The following is a 19,933-nucleotide window of genomic DNA, read 5'->3' as shown; positions in this document are numbered from 1 at the left end:
TGGCCGTACAGGTTGCAATCGACACAAAACCGGCATGCAATCCCAATAGGATGATGATAGGTACAGGTAGGGCACAGCGGGTGTGGACTAGTATATGCACGCTTAGCTGGCGGTGCATTGGTCACTGGTGCCGCTACCTGGCGGTTCTGAGGTTGCGATTGAGCAGGGATAGCTTGGAGTTGAGCGGTGGTAACAACACAATTCTTGTTGTTGTTGCTCTTGCGCTTGCGGCGTGAAGGCTTGGAAGCTTGCGGTGCGGGGGTTTCAGCGGTGGAAGAAGGGGTAGCTTGGTGGTATTCTTGAAATAACCAGCCAACACTCGCTTGTCATTAATCTCGGCAGTGAGTAGGTATATCTCTTCGATGGTTGTTATCTTCGCGGCTTGCACGAAGTCAGCAACAAAATCCGGTAAAGCATAGATATATTTCTTGATCGGCATGTCAGGTGTTGCCACCTGGCTTGGATAAATGATACTCAGCTGCTTGAAGCGGGCAGTTAGACCGGCGTTATCGCCACCATCCTGCTTGATGTTCCAGAACTCGTTCTTCGGCTTCTGGAGCTCAATGGATGGCAGAATTCCTTCATCATGAGTTCTTTCAACTCATCCCAAGTAAGCCCATAGGCCGCGTCGTTCCCACGTCTGTTCCTTTCGGGGGGTCCACCAATCCAGAGCCCTGGACTGGAAAACCGCAGTTGCGTTGACAGTACGTAGGTGATCAGGACATCCGCTCTGGCGTAGCGTGACTTCAATTGAGTCGAACCATGGAAATATAGCGCTTGGTCCGTCTTCGCCAAAAAGTACCCTTTGGAGAGTCAGCCCTTGATTCCTCAGAGGACTTGCTAGCGTTTTCATTAAGCTCACTGATAATTTGCAGAATGACCTTAGCCATCTGCTTTGCGACTAAAGAAGCGATACGCTTGTCAACATGATTTCTGCGTGAAGCGCGAGAAGTATGCGATCCAAATGACGACATTGTCTGCAACAGACATCGCCATAGGTCACACACACTACTACTAAATAAAGCTCAGGAACACATCGGCATAACACATAGTCACATAGTCACGTAGGCACATAATCCACATAGGCACGTAAACACATAAGCACATAGCTCGACACAACCATGCTTAACACTATATTTTGCACGTATTCACCTACATATTTTGCACGTATTCACCTACATATTTTGCACGTATTCACCTATCATTCAAAGTCGCGAGCACGTTAGAGAGTAACGATTGCGAGTAGCTGACGTGATGTCATGGTCACAATCAAATTTAATCCAAATACAACTAAATAGTTAGCGGTAAGTGGGTATCAAACACATGGAGTTTATGGAATATATGTTATTTAGAAGATTATCTAACAAGACTAAAATAATCTAATTGCAAGTAAAGTAAGATTCAAGATTTTATGTGAGTGAATTGGTTTTAGAACTAAATTTAACTAATTAAATTGAAAGAGAAAAATTTCGGTTGTAAACAATTTAGAGACAAGTAACCATCTTTAGTTTCCGGTTTGCTATGACACTTATGCTAACATTCCACTAGAAAGAACTACATAGACATAGTTCATATATGATCGATTGCAGTGATGAAAGGGAACTAAGTACTCAGATTCCTAGAATGTGAGGTTGTTACCCGATGATCAATTAACCTGTTACCCAAGCCTAACTATACCCATGATATCTCGATTGCCAACGGCACCAAGAACGTATGGTTTCTAATTAGTTCAACATAAGGATTAACAATTTACTAACAAACAATCATATACCATAACAAGCAATTCAATAAAGAGAAGATTGTTATTCTAGAAATAAGGAAATACACATAAATGTCTTGCAAACCTTCCACCAAAGGTAGTCACAAAATACATAGCCATTCATGGCTTGAACAAACATTGTCAAACAAGTTTTAATCTTCAAGAACAATTCCAACATCAAGAACTAATGATCCCCGATTGTTTCAAGCTCCAAGTAGTCTCTAAGATACTCCAGAATTCGTTCACAAGCCAGTGGTAACCGAAAACATATGATGAGCCACCATAAAAACCCATGAAATGACAATTTAATGCATAAGTTACAAAATTGGATCAATCGGTGGCGTAACCTACGGCAGAGGGCCGTAGGTTACGGCGGGCAGCTTTCCCTTACGGCGGGTGGCTTCTGTCTTACGGCGAAGGCTTTTTGCAAAGGTTGGGGCCGTAACCTACGGCCAAGTGCCGTAGGTTACGACGCTGAGTGTTAGTTTTCCCTTGTTTCCTTCATTTAATTCACCATTTATTTAATCCCAACACCGCCAACTTCTAGCATCCATCCAAGTTCCATGAAACCCGCATTTTAAGCTCTTTAACACCTGTAACATCAAACATCTTGTGATTACCAAATTCAAGCTATTAACCGGATAAAGTATGGTATTTTAGTCTATTTAAAGGCCTTAAGGGTTGTCCTACGGACCACCCGTCACATCCCCACACTTACTCTTTGCTTGTCCCAAGCAACTCATTTAAAAACTATTTTCAACACATACGCGATCAACATAAACTAAACAAAAACATGTCATCCTTTTACTAACCCGTTCTTAACACCCAAAACAATACACCCCTTTCTAAATCTCTCCTCTTGGCTACAAGTAAGTACTAGCAAAGATAAGCTAGACACACAATAGGCAAACGGGTGATTGCACAACTATAGGCTTCTACCTAAATCGGTCCTCCTCCTACAAGTGCCAAACATGAATGCAAATCAAAGGGGCTTTTAAGGTTGTAACGAGGCTAGGCGAATGGGTAGGAAATGGAATATATATGAAGTAGCGAAAACTTAACCCGGTCTTTTATTACCCAAAGAAACAAACGAACAACTATCAAACTTAACTACTATATACAAGACAACTAAACATCACTTTTTTTTTCATTTTTTTTTTCATTTTTCGTTGCTTTTTCACTTTTTTTTCTTTTCTTCTTTTTTTTTATAAAAAAACTAAATCACAAACTACTAAACAACCACTAATACTATAAGACCAGGTCAAATCGGGTAAATTTTTAGGTAACTAACTAGGGGTAACAAACGATAGGCTTGTAGGCACAAAATTGGGCAACTAAATGTCCAAACCCCTGCCCCTCTCACAACCATGCTCATTTATATAATTTATGAGGTCCAACCCCCCAAATCCCACACTCACACACACTAAAGACGAGGCTACCTAAATGCCCTTATACTTTTCACATTCACGTCCAACTAAGGACTCAAACCGCATTCAAGCACAAGTTCTAATGCACCCCCGCCCGTTGCCACTCTCATCAAAGATAAATTTTATTTATGTACAAGTGTGGCTTCAACTCTCACCAAGAACAAAAGGGTATTAAGGGTTGCCGGTGCATCATCTGGGGTTAGACTAAGGTGTTCAAATTTTTCATGTTTTGCTTGATTTAAAAAAAATTTCAAAAATCTCAAAATTTCTCCCCATCCCCACACTTGGGATACATTGACCCCAATGTATGGTTTTGAGAGACTTTGATCGCATAAATTCTTAAACACCAACTAAAAGCTTATAAACTCAAACCCCAAATTTCTTTTTGTATTTTTTTAAACAAAATCAAACAAATTAACTACCAATATTTCGAAGCTAAAGAACACAACAAGGCTAAGGAAAGAGTACATTGACCTGGTGAAGTTTGCCACAACAGATGTTGTAGATAATCCGCCTTCTTATCACCACTTTTACCCAAATATCCGTACATCTTCCCCACACTTGAATGTCTCCATGGCCCTGAAACATAGAAAGATAAAAACAGCAAGATCAATATAAAACCCCGGGTTGCCTCCTGAGCAGCGCTAAGTTTCGAGTCTTCAGCGAGACCGTGCCACCCCCATTTATGGTGGCTCAAAGAATCGGTTACTGCCACTTCCATCACTACATTATGCCATTGAGCAAAATGCATTCGTCTCGTTTCGACTCGGTGGGTAATCAAATACACTCCTGCTTATACCCATATGTTTTTCTTCACGGTCCGGTGAGTGCTTTTTTTCTCATTCTTTGAAACACATTTTTCATACAATTACTAGACTCACCACCCTTCCCCTCAATGGACTCATAACTAATCACTCTAGTTTGAACATCAAAGGACCACTTACGCTTCTTTTTGGTCATGGTTATAATCCCGTCTCTACAATTAATTTGAGCATTTGCTGTGTATAGAAACGGTCTACCTAAAATTACCCTTTGTTGTGCTACCATTTTGGTAGAAGCATAGTCTAGAACTAGAAAATCCACCAGGTATTCAAACTCTCCCAACTGAATCTTAACATTCCGAACCATTCCCCGTGGACGCCTCCAACTTTCATCCGCCAAGCTCACCATGGTGTCTACATCTTCAAGGGGACCGAAATCGTACATATCATATAAATCGCCTGGTAGCACACTCATGCTTGCCCCATAATCCAACAATGCGTGAGGGATTTTTAATTTTCCCACACGGATAGGCACGATTGGTGCTCCATGTTCTTTATCATTCTCACCATCGGCATCCTTCTCTATATCTGTATTTATTTGACACGAAGAGGTTAGACATTTTTCATTAAATTTAGTACTAGGAACGGTGCTTACCACATTGATATTAACACTTTTTATGTTCTTGGGATTTGTCATCGTATCACTTGGTAGCTGACCTTTTGCTTTCTTCAAAATCGCCACTTCACTCGCAAGTTGACCCATTTGAGTAGTCAAAGTTTGAAGAGCTTTATCACGGGCCTCGTCCTTTTGCATCCGAACCTCATCACGTTGATTCATTCGTTGCATTTCGACTTGCATCTCCTTCAACATTTCCATTACTTCGTTTCCACCCGAAGAGCTTTAACCCGTTTGATATTGCCTTTGAAATCCTTGGTTTCCTTGGAAATTTGGGTTAACTTGATTTGAAGGGTTCCCATAACGAAAGTTTGGGTGGTTCCTCAACCCGGGGTGGTAAGTGTTAGAATTCATATTGTTGTAATTTCTACCACCCCCACCTTGACCTTGCACAACATGAACCTCTTCGTATTGCCCATCACCTCCTTGGCAATTTTCAGCCGCATGACCTATTTCATTGCAAATAGCACAAACGTCATAAATTTGATTAGAAGTTTGTACATTACCATCATCAACCGCATGCACTTTTGTTCGGGTAATGGCCAGTCGTGCTCTCCTTGATGCTTGAGCTTTTCTCTTTGATGTAATGGCCATTTGCTCCAAGAACTCCCAATCGTCATGCTCATAGTTTGTGCCAAAAGTCCCATTTGTGATGGACATTAAATCACGCGCGTCTTCGGCACACAACCCCTCATGGAAAGCATTCATCAACTCCCAAAGTTCAAGTCCATGATGCGGGCAATTTTTGATCATCATATTAAAGCGCTCAAAGGCTTCATGAAACATTTCGCCTTGTTGTTGTTGGAAACTCCTCAACCCTTTTCTAGCATCATTGGTCTTTTGGGCGTATAAAATTTGTCTAAGAAAATTTGTTGCATCTCCGCCCAAGTATAAATAGATGCCGAAGGCAAAGTGTAGAACCACTTCTTTGCCTTATCCTCCAAAGAAAATTGAAACAAGACCAACTTTACATCATCGTCCGAAAATCCTTAATTCTCAAGAGTATTGCAAATTGAGTCGTAGGCCTCCAAATGGAAATAAGGCTCCTCCGTTGCTAGACCCTTATATTTCGGTAAACTTTGCAAGGAATTTGTTCTCACTTCAAAAGTTCTTCCTTGGTTGTTGTGAGGAATAACTACCGGTGAAGGATTATGAGTAATCACCAGCCTAAAATGCGCTTCAATACTCCTCGCATGTTCTCTAAGATGCCTTCTTGGTACACCAAACCACCCCCTTGGACGAACAGGACCCATTGGTCTTTGTATATGCCCTTGTGGTGCAAGTGGTTGTTGAAATTGTTGTTGTGGCACCGGTGGTTGTTGAATTGGCCTTTGAAGTTGAGGTTGTACATTCTGTGGACGAACTTGTTGCAATGGTATAGGACGTTGCATTTGTGGCCCTTGTGGCCTTGGCCTAATGTGTTGTGGTATAAGTTGTTGTGGCACTCCACCAACACTTGGTATTCCTTGAAGTTGGCCTTGCACGTAACCGAACTCTCCTTGATCCCCATCACCTCCATAAGCATAACCATCTTCATCATATCCCTCAAAATCCTCATATCCCTCATCATAACCATCTCCTTGAATTCCCAAAGATTGCCCAAATGGAAGATTCGAGTATTGAAAACCGACTGGTTTGAAGGTCTAAAAGTAGAAGTGGCATGGACAACAGTTGAATTTGGTGCTATGGTATAGTTTGAATATGATTAACCTGCACCCGGGAAGAAATGGGACAAAGGTGGAATAGTAGTAGAAGGGTTGAAAGTAATGGTTGGTTCTTCTTGAGAGGTAATGGCTTGTGTGGTATTGGTTGGTGTAACATTATGAAGTAAAGTGGGTTCGGTGGTGGTGGTTGGAATGGTGGTATTTGGTGAAGGTTGAGTGGATGTTGGTATAAACGGTGGTACAGGTTCACCCGTAGTGGGTAGTGGTGGTGGATCCCGATCCATGTATCTCAGTTGTGTAATCGGTGTAATTGGTGTTGTTGGTGAACCGCTAATTGTGTTTTCCCTTAACAAAATTCTGTTTGCTCGCAAAGTTCGTTCAATTTCCGGATCAAATGCTAATGGTGAAAGCTTGTGAGAGCTTCTAGTACGCATGCACCTGTAAATACCTGCACACTAACACACCCAGCGTAAACCAGAAAAATAACAAACTTAAAAACAGCAAAAATAACACACGTTGCGCACTACTCCCCGGCAACGGCGCCAAAATTTGACGTGATGTCGTGGTCACAATCAAATTTAATCCAAATACAACTAAATAGTTAGTGGTAAGTGGGTATCGAACACAGGGAGTTTGTGGAATATGTGTTATTTAGAAGATTATCTAACTAGACTAAAATAATCTAATTGCAAGTATAGTAAGATTCAAGAGTTTATGTGAGTGAACTGGTTTTAGAACTAAATTTAACTAATTAAATTGTAAGAGAAAAATTTCGGTTGTAAACAATTTAGAGACAAGTAACCATCTTTAGTTTCCTGTTTGCTATGACACTTAGCTAACATTCCACTAGAAAGAACTACATAGACATAGTTCATATATGATCGATTGCAGTGATGAAAGGAAACTAAGTACTCAGATTCCTAGAATGTGAGGTTGTTACCCGATGATCAATTAACCTATTACCCAAGCCTAACTATACCCATGATATCTCGATTGCCAACGACACCAAGAACGTATGGTTTCTAATTAGTTCAACATAAGGATTAACAATTTACTAACAAACAATCATATACCATAACAAGCAATTCAATAAAGAGAAGATTGTTATTCTAGAAATAAGGAAATACACATAAATGTCTTGCAAACCATCCACCAAAGATAGTCACAAAATACTTAGCCACTCATGGCTTGAATAAACATTGTCAAACAAGTTTTAATCTTCAAGAACAATTCCAACATCAAGAACTAATGATCCCCGATTGTTTCAAGCTCCAAGTAGTCTCTAAGATACTCCAAAATTCGTTCACAAGCCAGTGGTAACCGAAAACATATGATGAGCCACCATAAAAACCCATGAAATGACAATTTAATGCATAAGTTACAAAATTGGATCAGTTGGTGGCGTAACCTACGGCAGAGGGCCGTAGGTTACGGCGGGCAGCTTTCCCTTACGGCGGGTGGCTTCTGTCTTACGGCGAAGGCTTTTTGCAAAGGTTGGGGCCATAACCTACGGCCAAGTGCCGTAGGTTACGGCGCTGAGTGTTAGTTTTTCCTTGTTTCCTTCATTTAATTCACCATTTCTTTAATCCCAACACCGCCAACTTCTAGCATCCATCCAAGCTCCATAAAACCCGCATTTTAAGCTCTTTAACACCTGTAACATCAAACATCTTGTGATTACCAAATTCAAGCTATTAACCGGATAAAGTATGGTATTTTAGTCTATTTAAAGGCCTTAAGGGTTGTCCTACGAACCACCCGTCAGTAGCGAGTAACACAGCGAGTAGCATAGCGTAAGCGAGTAACTTAGCATGTGATTTGTTCTCAGAGTAGCAGCGATTTGTTAGCGTATTGAGGTAAATGTGCAGTGCAAGTTATGCGTGTTGGTCAAAGCGAAAAGCGAAAAGCGAAAAGCATATAAATCACCAAAATCGTAACACATAAACTTGCAAAACCACGTAAAACACATAAAATTCCCACATAAAAGCGATAAATCACAGAGTCAGCAGTTGCTGGCTCAGAATCGAAACACATAAAATCAGCGATTGCGAGCTTGAAATCAAAATAGATTGTCTCGGCTGATTGATGTCGCCTACCCAAAGTGATTCGACTATTCTCAGGGACTCCGAGCACACGCTTTGGCCTAATAGACTGTGCTCTATCACCGGCCCGTGGTGAAGGGAATGCATCCTTTTGGTTATTCACGCAACTCGAGTCATTGGAATTCATCGAGACTTTGGTGAGAGTTTAGTAAAACCAAATGGAAAGCGGAACAAGTCATCATGGTTCGGGTTTCACCCCTAACTTACCGACTACGTTCCTATTTGTGTGATATAATCACAAGATAGCGAGGGAGAATTGCGTCAAAGTATGGATTTCACTCCTGATTTAACACAAATTCTCGTGTTTATAGTAAAAATGCGCGTCGAACAAGCAATCTAATCAAGAGTTTACGGTTTTCACACCTAGTCTCGACCTAATCACTCATTCATTTTCGAAAATAGTGTGCGGTGTGCCTGCCTTAGGAAAGGCAGTGTGATAGCGCTCGACCTTAGGGAAGGTCGATGGGGTGTAGTATGTTCGCGAGTCGATTCGAATAACAGAAACTAGCTTGCACGGAATCCCTACCGGGTTCGCACAAGGCAGTCTGTTGGTACTTAGACTATAGACTAGGTCGTTTCTAAGACATCGACCAGGACTAGGTCGAGTCTTGCCTAATTCCCTATAGTTATGGCTCTGATACCAATATGTCACACCCCAACCGATGGCGGAAACATCGAGGTGAGGCACTGAGGGAAACAAATTGTCCAGGAGAAATCCATAACAACTAATTTTACCAAATATTTAAAGTTACGTCCCATACCATAACATACTTAGCAAATCAGTTAATACAGACGTAGTATCTCAAGACAAATAAAACTATTCCGACAACTCATAAATTAATTGTTTCGTTTCTAGACTCCCCTAAGCTCGATTCCAAAATATCCAGCAATCCTAGCATCTTAAACACCTCTCACATACGTCAAAATAAAAGTCAATACACATAGTGTAAAGGTGAGCATACAAGTTTAATACTATAATAGATAGCGGAAATCGGTTTACGCATAACCAGCACGTAACATGTTGAAAAGTGAAGCTAGCTGGTTATCGACAATGAAATATGCATAGACATGACTGCGAGTTGTAGTATGCGCAACACATATCACCACTGTGACACATGAAGTTAAACCCTTAACAACCTCTGTCCATGACAGGTGCTGAGTCCAAACTATAGTACTATTGTTGCTAAGGTATCAGGCAACAATCACTGTGTAAACATAACATACAAGCATTCATCGAGTAACACGTATAACATGCAATAACGGTTAGCGTATAAAAGTGTTTGCGTTGTGTGTCGATTGTGATTTGAAATAGGTAACATATGTAACACCCAAAAGTGCGTAAAGCAAAAAGGGTTCGAGTATACTCCCAGATCATGTTAAATGAATAACACAGTGTTGGATTGGATTGAAGGGAGCGCTAGAAAGTTAGCCTGATTATAGAATGATAGTATAAGCGATGAACAGTGCATTAAACAACGTGCGAGTGAGCTGAGTGGCGAAGGGTAATCCGATCGAATGACAATACGGATGGATGGTCATCCGGACGGATGACCATTCGGTTGGATAGCCATTCGTTTGGGAAGGATGTGTTTATGTATGAACTTTGAAGTTTTAGTTGTAGCATTTTATAAAATGAGAAGTCTCTCTACCTTTTAGGTCGTCCAGTCGAATGGTCATCCGGACGGATGGTCGTTCGATCGGATGGCAATCCGTTCTAAGTGAGATGTTTCCCAAAGATCCAAGTCTCCTGATAGAATACTCATTCGATGGGATGGTCATCCGATCGGATGACTATTCCGATCGGATGACTGTTCGTTGGATTAAGTGTTGAAGGTCACAAGTCATCCAGTCGGATTGTCGTTCGATCGGATGGCTATCCGATCGGACGTCTATCTGATCAGACGACGATCCATTCAGTAACCTATCCGGTGGGATTGTCGTTCGATCGGATGGCTATCCGATCGGACGACTATCTGATCGGACGACGATCCGTTCAGTAACCTGTTCGTTTTGAAAACTTTTAGAATTTGTTAAGTTTAGAAAGTTTTGCGTTTGAACCGAGATGGTATGACTAAATGTCAAACAACGGAAACCCCATCAAGTCCAAGTCATCCGATCAGATGGGAATCACCCCGTTCGATCAGTTAACCGTTCTTGGCGGAACTTCATATCTAACTCGTTAAGTCAGTCATCTCGTTGATAGGAATTAGTTCTCAAACCAGAACTTCACTAGAGAATGAGTAGAAGGCCTGAACGAGCTCAGATTCTATCGGTTTTGAGTGAAAAGTTAAGAACATTGAAGAAAAGTTTGAAATACTTGAAATAGGTTTAGATTTAGATGAAATCAATGTTTAAACATTGTAGAAATCCGTTAGGTTCGAGTTGTTCTTGGTGGAATGAAGTCATTCACCGAAGTTCATGTAGACCTGTGATGACGTCACCCTTGAACAGCCCAAAATCAAGCGATTTCATGGTGAAAAGTTGAGATTTGATGGTGAAATTGATGAGAAAGTGTGTGTAGATGATAGAAGTACAAGATTTAAGATAGAAACTTACAAGAATCGCGAGGAATCGAGAGAAAATAGGCCAATAGCGTGCTGGTCGGAGGAGAGAGAGCTGTGACAACTGGCACCAAACCGGTAATTTCCGTACACTTTAATTATTATTTAATGACTGCAATTATGTGCTTAAATGTCAACAATGCCTGATTACATACTATACAAGTGAATTCATGCACGTTTTATACTACAAATATTGCTTTATGCATTAATGATAGCGTTGCGTCAGAAATACTAGTAAACTCACCGGTAAGACACATTGTGTCAATAATTCTGCAGAAAGCAGTCAGACAATAGAATTGGAGCCCAGGAGTAGGCCAACGTCAAAAATACATTGAAACCCAAGAGTATATACAAGGGTTAAGATATAGACTTTCCGGAAGCTAAAATACGCACTGAAAAGCACCCAAAACACACTTTAAATGCTGAAATTCATACATTTCAGCAAAATTCAGCATTATAACAAGATTGTAACATGCAAAAATATGACTAGTTGGTCCAGAATACCTTCCTAAATGTCGGGAATTAAAAGTGTCACAACAGAGTACTTAAAAGACACTAAACAGTGCAATTTAGCACTTTAACAAACCGTTATTTAACCGAGCAACCGGACATTACCCGGAACATCAAAATTTTAATAGAAGCATTGTTTATTTATTTCTGAACTAGTTATGGTCCCCGAACACCATAACACCCCTTATAACATAATAACACATTAAATCCCTAAACTTTATACTTGAAAACTAACTTGTTCATGAAATTAGAGATTGGAAGTTACACTTTACCCCCCCCCCCCCCCCCCCATATTGTGGACGGTTATGAGAGGACCCACCACCAAGATTTTCTAAAATCTTACAAGATATCTCTTGATCTTGCTTAGATTCATTTGGATTTGATTTTGATCTTGCTTGTACTATTAAGGACATGTTATACATGGATAATAAAACTAGTTGGTTATAGGAAGAACTTGATCCCTCATTCTCACACACACCACTCAACACCATTCACCTTCTCCTCCCTCTCTCCCTCATGGTTGTAGCCACCCACACACACCACCACCACCTTCAAACCTTGTTCACCCATTCCAAGTTCATTTAGAGGTGCAAGAAGGTGTCTAACGAAGTGTGGAGCTTGTGGATCTTGAAGGACCTTCTTCATTTGCTTTTACCCAACCATTTTGTCATCTTCAACTTCTAGTATTCTTCCCTAGCCTTGTTGCTAGTGGTGAGCCCTCATGATCTCTTATTACTTCATATTTTGATGATTAGAAGATGATAAATGTTGTTAATCACAAGAATACTAAAGAACATGATCATGATACTTTAACATAAGCTTAAAAATATAAGAATACATGTTGAATGTGTTGATTTGCTTCTTGCTGATTGATTATTAGTGTTAGTGATGTTAGACACCATATGGAGCCTACTAGATTGTGATTAAACACATGATCTAGTAAGTTAAGGTGGTGATCTTGTGAAAGACCAAGATCATCATACTATATGTCTTCATGAACTTGAATAATGAAAGTGATCTTCATATGTAAAGATGATTTAAACAAAATACAAATCTTGTAAATAGATGATTACAAGAATAATTTTCCCCAAGAAATCAAGTTTATTTACAAGATTTACAAAGTCATCGCCTGGGCACGGCCCCGTGTCCATCCAATGCTCTCTCTTCATTAATTGCAATTCGCAATTTCATTAAATGCGTCTGCAACAGTTGACCACGCCCCGTGTCCGCTGAGCACGACCCCGTGGTGGGCAGTAGAAGCTTCTACAGGTTTGTCTTTTGTGCCAAGGCTGACCATGACCCCGTGTTCGCTGGGCACGCCCCGTGTTGAGCTGGACACACCCCGTGTTGAGCTGGACACGCCCCGTGTTGAGCTGGGCACAGCCCCATGCTCAACTTTCTTCTTGTTTTTGCTTTGGGAGATGCTGTCGAGGAGTCGGGCATGCCACGTTTCATCCTTTTCTTTGTATTTATGTTGGTTTTGGATGTATATTTGTTCCTTTTGTTCGTTTAAGCTCATTTGACCCTGTAAATTCAAAAGGAAGACAAAAACACACTTTTTTCCAACATTAGTACTAAAAAAGGGTTACTTTTATGCCTTATTTGATGTAATTTATATGTTGCATTTTACACACATCAAATACCCCCACACTTGAATCTTTGCTTTTCCTCAAGCAAAACTCTTTATTATGTGGCTTACACACCCAAATGGAATGGGTAGAAGAGAAGTTTTGGGCTTATCTTGAGTTTCGGGAATCCAAGATCTTTATTGGGTTTTATTCTTATATTATTTACAATCCTATTCGTTATGATTTATTTAGAACGTTTCATAAGAGAAATTATTTATATGGGCATAATATGCCTTTTTAAAATTCCAATTATATACAAGTTCACATACCTCACGGGGGATCACTCAACACTCAGCCGAAGATGTATTTTCGTGAAACACTCGAGAGCGGCATGGAACTTACTCCTACCATATGCTTGCCAAGCAATCAATCCTCCTCCTTTTTAACTATATACCTTTGTAAATATCAAGAGGACTTTTGGGTGAAGGGTTAGGCTTGGGCTAAAGGTGGGTGGTTGGGTTAGTGGTTAGCAGAAAAATGGCGAAAGGCGTAAAAAGCATCGGTCTTTTGGAAGACTTTTTATTTTTCATAACTTTTTTTATTTTGATGAAGCATTTCTTTCAAACAAAGTCCTTTTTGATAAACTTGTTTGTTTATTTCTTTTGGCTTCATATATATATATATATATATATATTCTCTTTCTTCTTTTTTTTTTCAACATAAGGAAGTCATAAGAAAAACCGAGCTTGTTACTAAAACAAAGGGTTTAAAATAAAAAGGTTTTGGTGGGTAAAAGGGTGTTTGTTTTGGGTTAAGAAACGAAAAGGTTTAGTGTGACACCTGTCTCACCGCGACCATCAAACAAATACCAAGCCGATGAAATATTGTATTTCATACTTGGGATCTTGTATGAATATGTGTATCTTTTGCACATATCAGTTCTTGTTCAATTTCAAACCCTACAACACTATTCTGGGGAATTATACGCAAACTAGTGCGTAAACGTACTCAGTTTAATGCGACAAATACTGCGGAAGACCATCATATACTTAACATACCTTAAATAACCTTTACATAACTTAGAAATACGTTTTGAAGGCTTTGGTATGGCAAAAACAAGTTAATTCGCTTACAGGGACTAAACTTGACAAACTGCGAAAGTATACCAATTTGAACTGTAACGAACATTCTGGAACATGTCCATAAGTTAAACATACCATAAATATCCTTTACATAGCTTAGAAATAGGCTTTGAAGGGTTGGGTATGCTAAAACAAACTTTTGGATCATTTAGGGACTAAAAGTGTCAAAAAGTGCATAAGTTTGCACTTTCGCGCATAACCTACGTTCTGAATACATCCGGACGTCCAAAAATTTATGTAAGCATCCTTATATTATGCCTTAGTGTTTGGCATGAGAAAAATCCATTCGTCATGCATTTTGGATCGTTTTTCGCGCTTATGCGCATTCCGTCGTAATTAACCGAACATCGCATTCGTACGGCCAAACGAACCAACATCCGACATATTTTTGAGCATGTTTCATGTCCACAATGTTTAGGCATCATTTTAGGGCCTTAAAGCTTTAAGGGCCTTAGAAGTGACGGAAATGGCTTAAACACGCAACAGGGACCAAAACTGCCAATTCTGAAACTTTGTGCAGATCAGACATAGCCAGGCGGCCCGCCTGAGTTTTGTCTAATCCTGATGCGGGCCGCATGGCCCCTTCAGTAACAGAAACTTTGTTTTCTGGATAAGATTGGCCTTTCAAACATCCCAAAGGGCAATGCCCTTTCACCATCTGAAGAGTTAGGGTCAATTTGAGCCACCACAACTTTGCGACAAGTGTACGCATAAGATCGTGGCACGATATTCAAGAAACGATCCTAACGGCTTTACTTTTCCTATACATACCCCCCCCTTTTGGTTAAAACCCACAAAAATCTGATCAAAAGCTCTAAGTTGGAACCTTTGTTTCATACCTGAGCCATTTTGATCTAGATTAGCATTCGGGGACCCTTCGTAAGTGTTCTTTCGTTCTTTTATTCGCTTTTCGAGTCCGAAAGTCAATGTTTTGTTGACTTTCTGCATTGACCAGCCTATGGTCAACACGAAGTTCATTGGAACTTCATAACGTGAGCGTGATCACGATGGTTATAGTCCATGGCGACTATACCTACTGATTACCACGTTATCTAGGCTCAGTGACGAGTCGTAGTTTCGGCCAAAATGCGCATTCTTGCGTATTTTGTAACCAAACTACTCGTGAGCATCAAAGCCATTTGTTTTGATGCCAAACCTGTTTTCTAAACTTAGTTAAGCATGTCCTAACATGCTTAGCTCGTCACTTTTAGTTTAGTGCATATTTAGGGTCGTAAGGTAAGCGATCTAAACAATCGCTTATACTTTCGAACCCGACCCATTTGGTCGATCATTAGGATCCGACCAAACACGATAGGTGACTACAGCTATAACCTTCCGAGGTTATACCTTATGGCCACGATGTTAGGCGTTCCAAACGCGTTCTACGCGAACGACGCATTAAGGTAGCATAATCTACCTAAACGGGTCGTAATGGGTCGCAAGCACTTAGGTTAGGTTTCATTTTAGTATGTAGGCTTTGTTAAACCATATTACACGAGTCTCCATACTCGTTTGGTTTACGAACCCGCATACTATCCGATCCTTCCGATTTAGGTCCGGTATATTAACATAGCTACCTATTAGGTGCCGTTTGATATTCCGTGATCTCTAGCATTATTTGGTTATTATACAAGAACTTCAAAGCAATCTCAGGTGAGTACATTGAACCCCTCTTTTACTGTTTTCCAAACTGTTTTGTGGTGAAACGCATGTGCCTACTTGTTACTTTCATGCTTTCCGGTTTTCACATCATATACTTGCTATGTTCGATAGTAAATATATAGTACATGATTTCATTGTGTCTATGCTATGTATGTTGTGACAACTCGTACTTTAGACTTATCTTGTGTAACGTTACGTGCCTATGTGATACTTCGATCTAAAGAATGTTATGTTATTATTTGCATTATGTGTGTATGTATGTTATGTGAATGTTACACGAGCCCAAACCGCACACCATAACCGATCGCACAAGGCTAACCGGTCGCACAAGCCCACTTGGGCCGCACCTCTTGTATTCGAAACACATAGGCAACCCATTAAGTGGGGTTTCGGCCCACTTTCCTATTACACATCCCTTTAGGGTTTAGTTTTCACAACTTTGGCAATCAAGCACACACAAGCTCTCTCTCGGAACCGAAGGCAACCCTCTCTCTCGAAGCCCCTTGTTCCTTCGAAGCTCTCTATCATCTCGGTTAGTATGATGCCACTAATTGTATGCTTATATGTTTTGTTATTTATCGGATCTTTGTAATCGGTTAGGATTTACACTAGGGTTTCGGTTCACATATGAAAACATGATAATTGAATTATGAACTCATTGTTCCTGTTATTGTTTCTGATGCGTATATGATTGTTATTCGGTCCGAGTATAACCGGCTAGGTTGCATGCTAGTCTGATGATATGATTATGATTCGGTTTAGGTTTGTTTGATGATCAGATCATTGGTTCTTGAAGCTGATATGTATATGTTTAATGATGATGATTTGAAGGTGTTGAGAAATTGTTAATTATCATGTTTGATCTGAATTCCGAAACTGCCAAAGATGTTTACTAGAATCACGGAATAATTGTTGCATGAATTATGGAAATTAGTTACACATCCGGTTGCGACATAGATTGCGAGTCGAAACCTCACAATCTCGACTCGAGACCTCACACCGGCACACAACAGCACAACTCGAGACCGAGGTTGCGAGTCCCGTTGCGACTCGAAACCTCACACAGCAGCACGAGCCGAGACCACGGTTGCGAGTCCCGTTGCAACTCGAAACCGGACCATGACGAGCCGAGACCAGCCCTCTTGCGACTCGAGACACTCCTGTTGCGACTCGAGATCGCTGGTTGCGACTCGAGACCCGTTATTTCGCACACACTGTTTTGGACCCTACACTATCACGGGCCCAATCGATTGGGCCAAGTGATTGGACTTACGTACTTGACTGCTAATTGGACTGTCTATGTTAGCTGGGCCGGGTATAGTTTGGGCTTAGACATCCGAATCGCACACATGGTGAATTGCTATACTTTGATTGTTTGCATGCTATACGTGTTTGCTATGATTCATGAGTGCATTACTTGAACCAAACCTGACTTGTATAATAACCATGATAGGACGTGGTTGACCACTTACTAGCTTACCTGTACTTTCTGTGCATCTGCCGAGCAACCCAAGGTGAGTTCACACAAGCCAAGGCATGGGGTTCCCAGGGTGGGAATGGGGATTTGATGATTTACTGTACATACATAGATGGTAGAACCTACTGCTAGACTAGTAACACTCATTGAACGATCTTCGCACACCTGCCAAGGGTTGGCCGCGATATTATGACTGACTTCGCACACCTGCCTTTGGAAGGCCGCGAACTGTAATCTACTAATCTTCGCACACCTGCCTGGTAGGCCGCAATACAATCAAAACCTAGTCTAGAATACTCGGGAGGAACATCCCCTAATATCTTCGCACACCTGCCTGGGAGGCCGCGATACGAACTAAACGATATACGACTTAACGAACGAACAAAACGCTACTCACGCTATCCTATTACTGAACTGTTAACTGTGAACTCGCTCAACTAGTTGTTGATTATCTGCTGCATGCCTTGCAGGACCTTAGGTACATTATGGAGCTTGCACAGGGAGGAGCAGGTCGTTGTGGGATACGGATCATGAACGATATTTGAACTTATAACTTATTTGGGTTTTCATTATTATGCTTCCGCTACTTAAACAAAGTTTGGTTTTTTTGAAACATCAATCATGTCGTGATGAATTACTTTATCTACTTTTATTATTAAATGCTATGTTTGATATGATTGATGGCTTGATCCTGGTCACGTCACGCCTCCAAGCGGTGGTACTCCGCGTGTGGGATTTTGGGGGTGTGACAGATTGGTATCAGAGCCATTGGTTATAGAGAACTTGGTTTTAATATGGGAAACGTTTTTATTAAAACCAGACTATAACCAGTACAGTGCTCTCAACGATCCACAACGACGCTTCGCTCCACGTGCAAGACTTGACATCCTAGGTAATAAGGTTTATGTTTATTGCCTGTATGCTAGAACTATATAGAACTTTGCTCGCATTATTTAGATACACATGACTTTGTTACATGAGAATACCGACGTGCTTACGCTTTTCTGTCATCGCCCTATTCGCGAACCACTCTCACTTACGTTACTTTTACTATGAAGATCATGTCTGGACGAATTAACATGACACAAGCCCAGCTAGAGGCTCTCGTTCAAGCTCAAGTTGCTGCGGCACTTGCAGCTGCTCAAGCAGGTAGTATATCCTGTCGTCATAACTTACACTAGGATCTTTAGATCCTACACTGCTAAACTAGCCCATGTATTTAAACTTTGCCCTATTCCTACACAATAGGTCAACACGCGCAGCAACCTGTCTGCACTTTTAAGAACTTCATGGACTGTCATCCAAGTACTTTCAGCGGCACAGAGGGGGCAGTGGGACTCCTCCACTGGTTTGAGAAGCTCGAGTCAGTTTTCGAAATGTGTGAATGCCCTGAGGCTCGCAGGGTGAAATACGCCACTGGCACGCTAGAAGGAATAGCACTAACTTGGTGGAACGCCCAAGTTCAGATCTTAGGGTTGGCAGCTGCTAACGCCACACCCTGGAACGAATTCAAGGAACTTATCAAGCGTGAGTACTGCACCAGGGACGATATCCACAAGTTGGAGAATGAGTTTTATCACTTGAAGATGACGGGGTCAGAGATAGAAGCTTATACGAAGCGATCGAACGAACTGGCTATTTTGTGTCCTACCATGGTGGACCCTCCCATCAAACGCATCGAGTTGTACCTCAAGGGTCTAGCCTCAGAGATTCAGAGCCATGTTACATCGGCAAACCTCGACAACATCCAAGACATCCAGCGTCTTGCTCATCGCCTCACGGATCAGGCGGTAGAACAGAACAAGCTGCCAAAACGCATCAGTGCTACCACTACTGCTGTCACTACTTCAGCTACCCCCAGTGACAACAAACGGAAATGGGATGGGGATTCCAGCAAGGGATCAGTTTCTGTTCAGTCCCAAACACAGCAGCGTCGCACCAACGATTATCAGAGTCCGAATCAGCAATCATCGGGCAGTCAGGGGCAGAGTGGTTATAGGGGAACTCACCCATGGTGTGGTAGATGCAACAAACACCACAGTGGAAGGTGTCGCAGGGAAAGATGCCAAAGATGCCTCAAGCCGGGTCATGAGGCTAAGGATTGTAGAAGCTCACGACCAGCAAACCAGAACCAGCAACTCCCACCACCAGCTCCACAGAATCAGCAGCAGCAGCCACAGCGTGGAAACCGGGGATGTTTCCAGTGTGGGGCTGAAGGTCACTACAAACGCGATTGCCCTCAATTGAACCAGAACCAAAATCGCAACAATAACAACAATCAGGGCAACGGGAACAACAACAACAACAACGGGGGAAGCAACAACAATAATGGCAATGAAGCTAGGGGACGCGCTTTTGTGCTAGGTCGAGGTGACGCAGTGAACGATCCCAACGTGGTTATGGGTAAGTTTCTCCTTGATGATATTTATATTACTGTTTTATTCGATTCGGGTGCGGATACAAGTTATATTTCTGTGAAAGCCAGTAAATTGCTAAAACATACATCCACACCCCTAAGCACCAAACATGTCGTAGAACTAGCTAACGGTAAGAGTTTAGAAGCCACGCAGATAGTCAAGGGTTGTAGTATTGTCTTAGCTGGTCAGGCTTTCTCCATCGACCTT

General features: G+C 41.3%; 1 non-coding gene across 1 annotated transcript; it reads left to right on the top strand.

Moving 5' to 3' along the window:
* The first annotated feature begins 5,347 nt into the window (after window positions 1-5,347).
* On the top strand, window positions 5,348-5,453 carry LOC118484435. The gene has a single exon (XR_004873546.1). It is a non-coding gene; the product is annotated as a small nucleolar RNA R71 (small nucleolar RNA).
* Window positions 5,454-19,933: the final 14,480 nt, after the last annotated feature.

This window comes from Helianthus annuus, chromosome 11 (assembly GCF_002127325.2).
Source record: "Helianthus annuus cultivar XRQ/B chromosome 11, HanXRQr2.0-SUNRISE, whole genome shotgun sequence".
NCBI lineage: Eukaryota > Viridiplantae > Streptophyta > Magnoliopsida > Asterales > Asteraceae > Helianthus > Helianthus annuus.
Note: the sequence above shows the minus strand (reverse complement) of the source record. Positions and strands in the feature narration are given on the sequence as shown.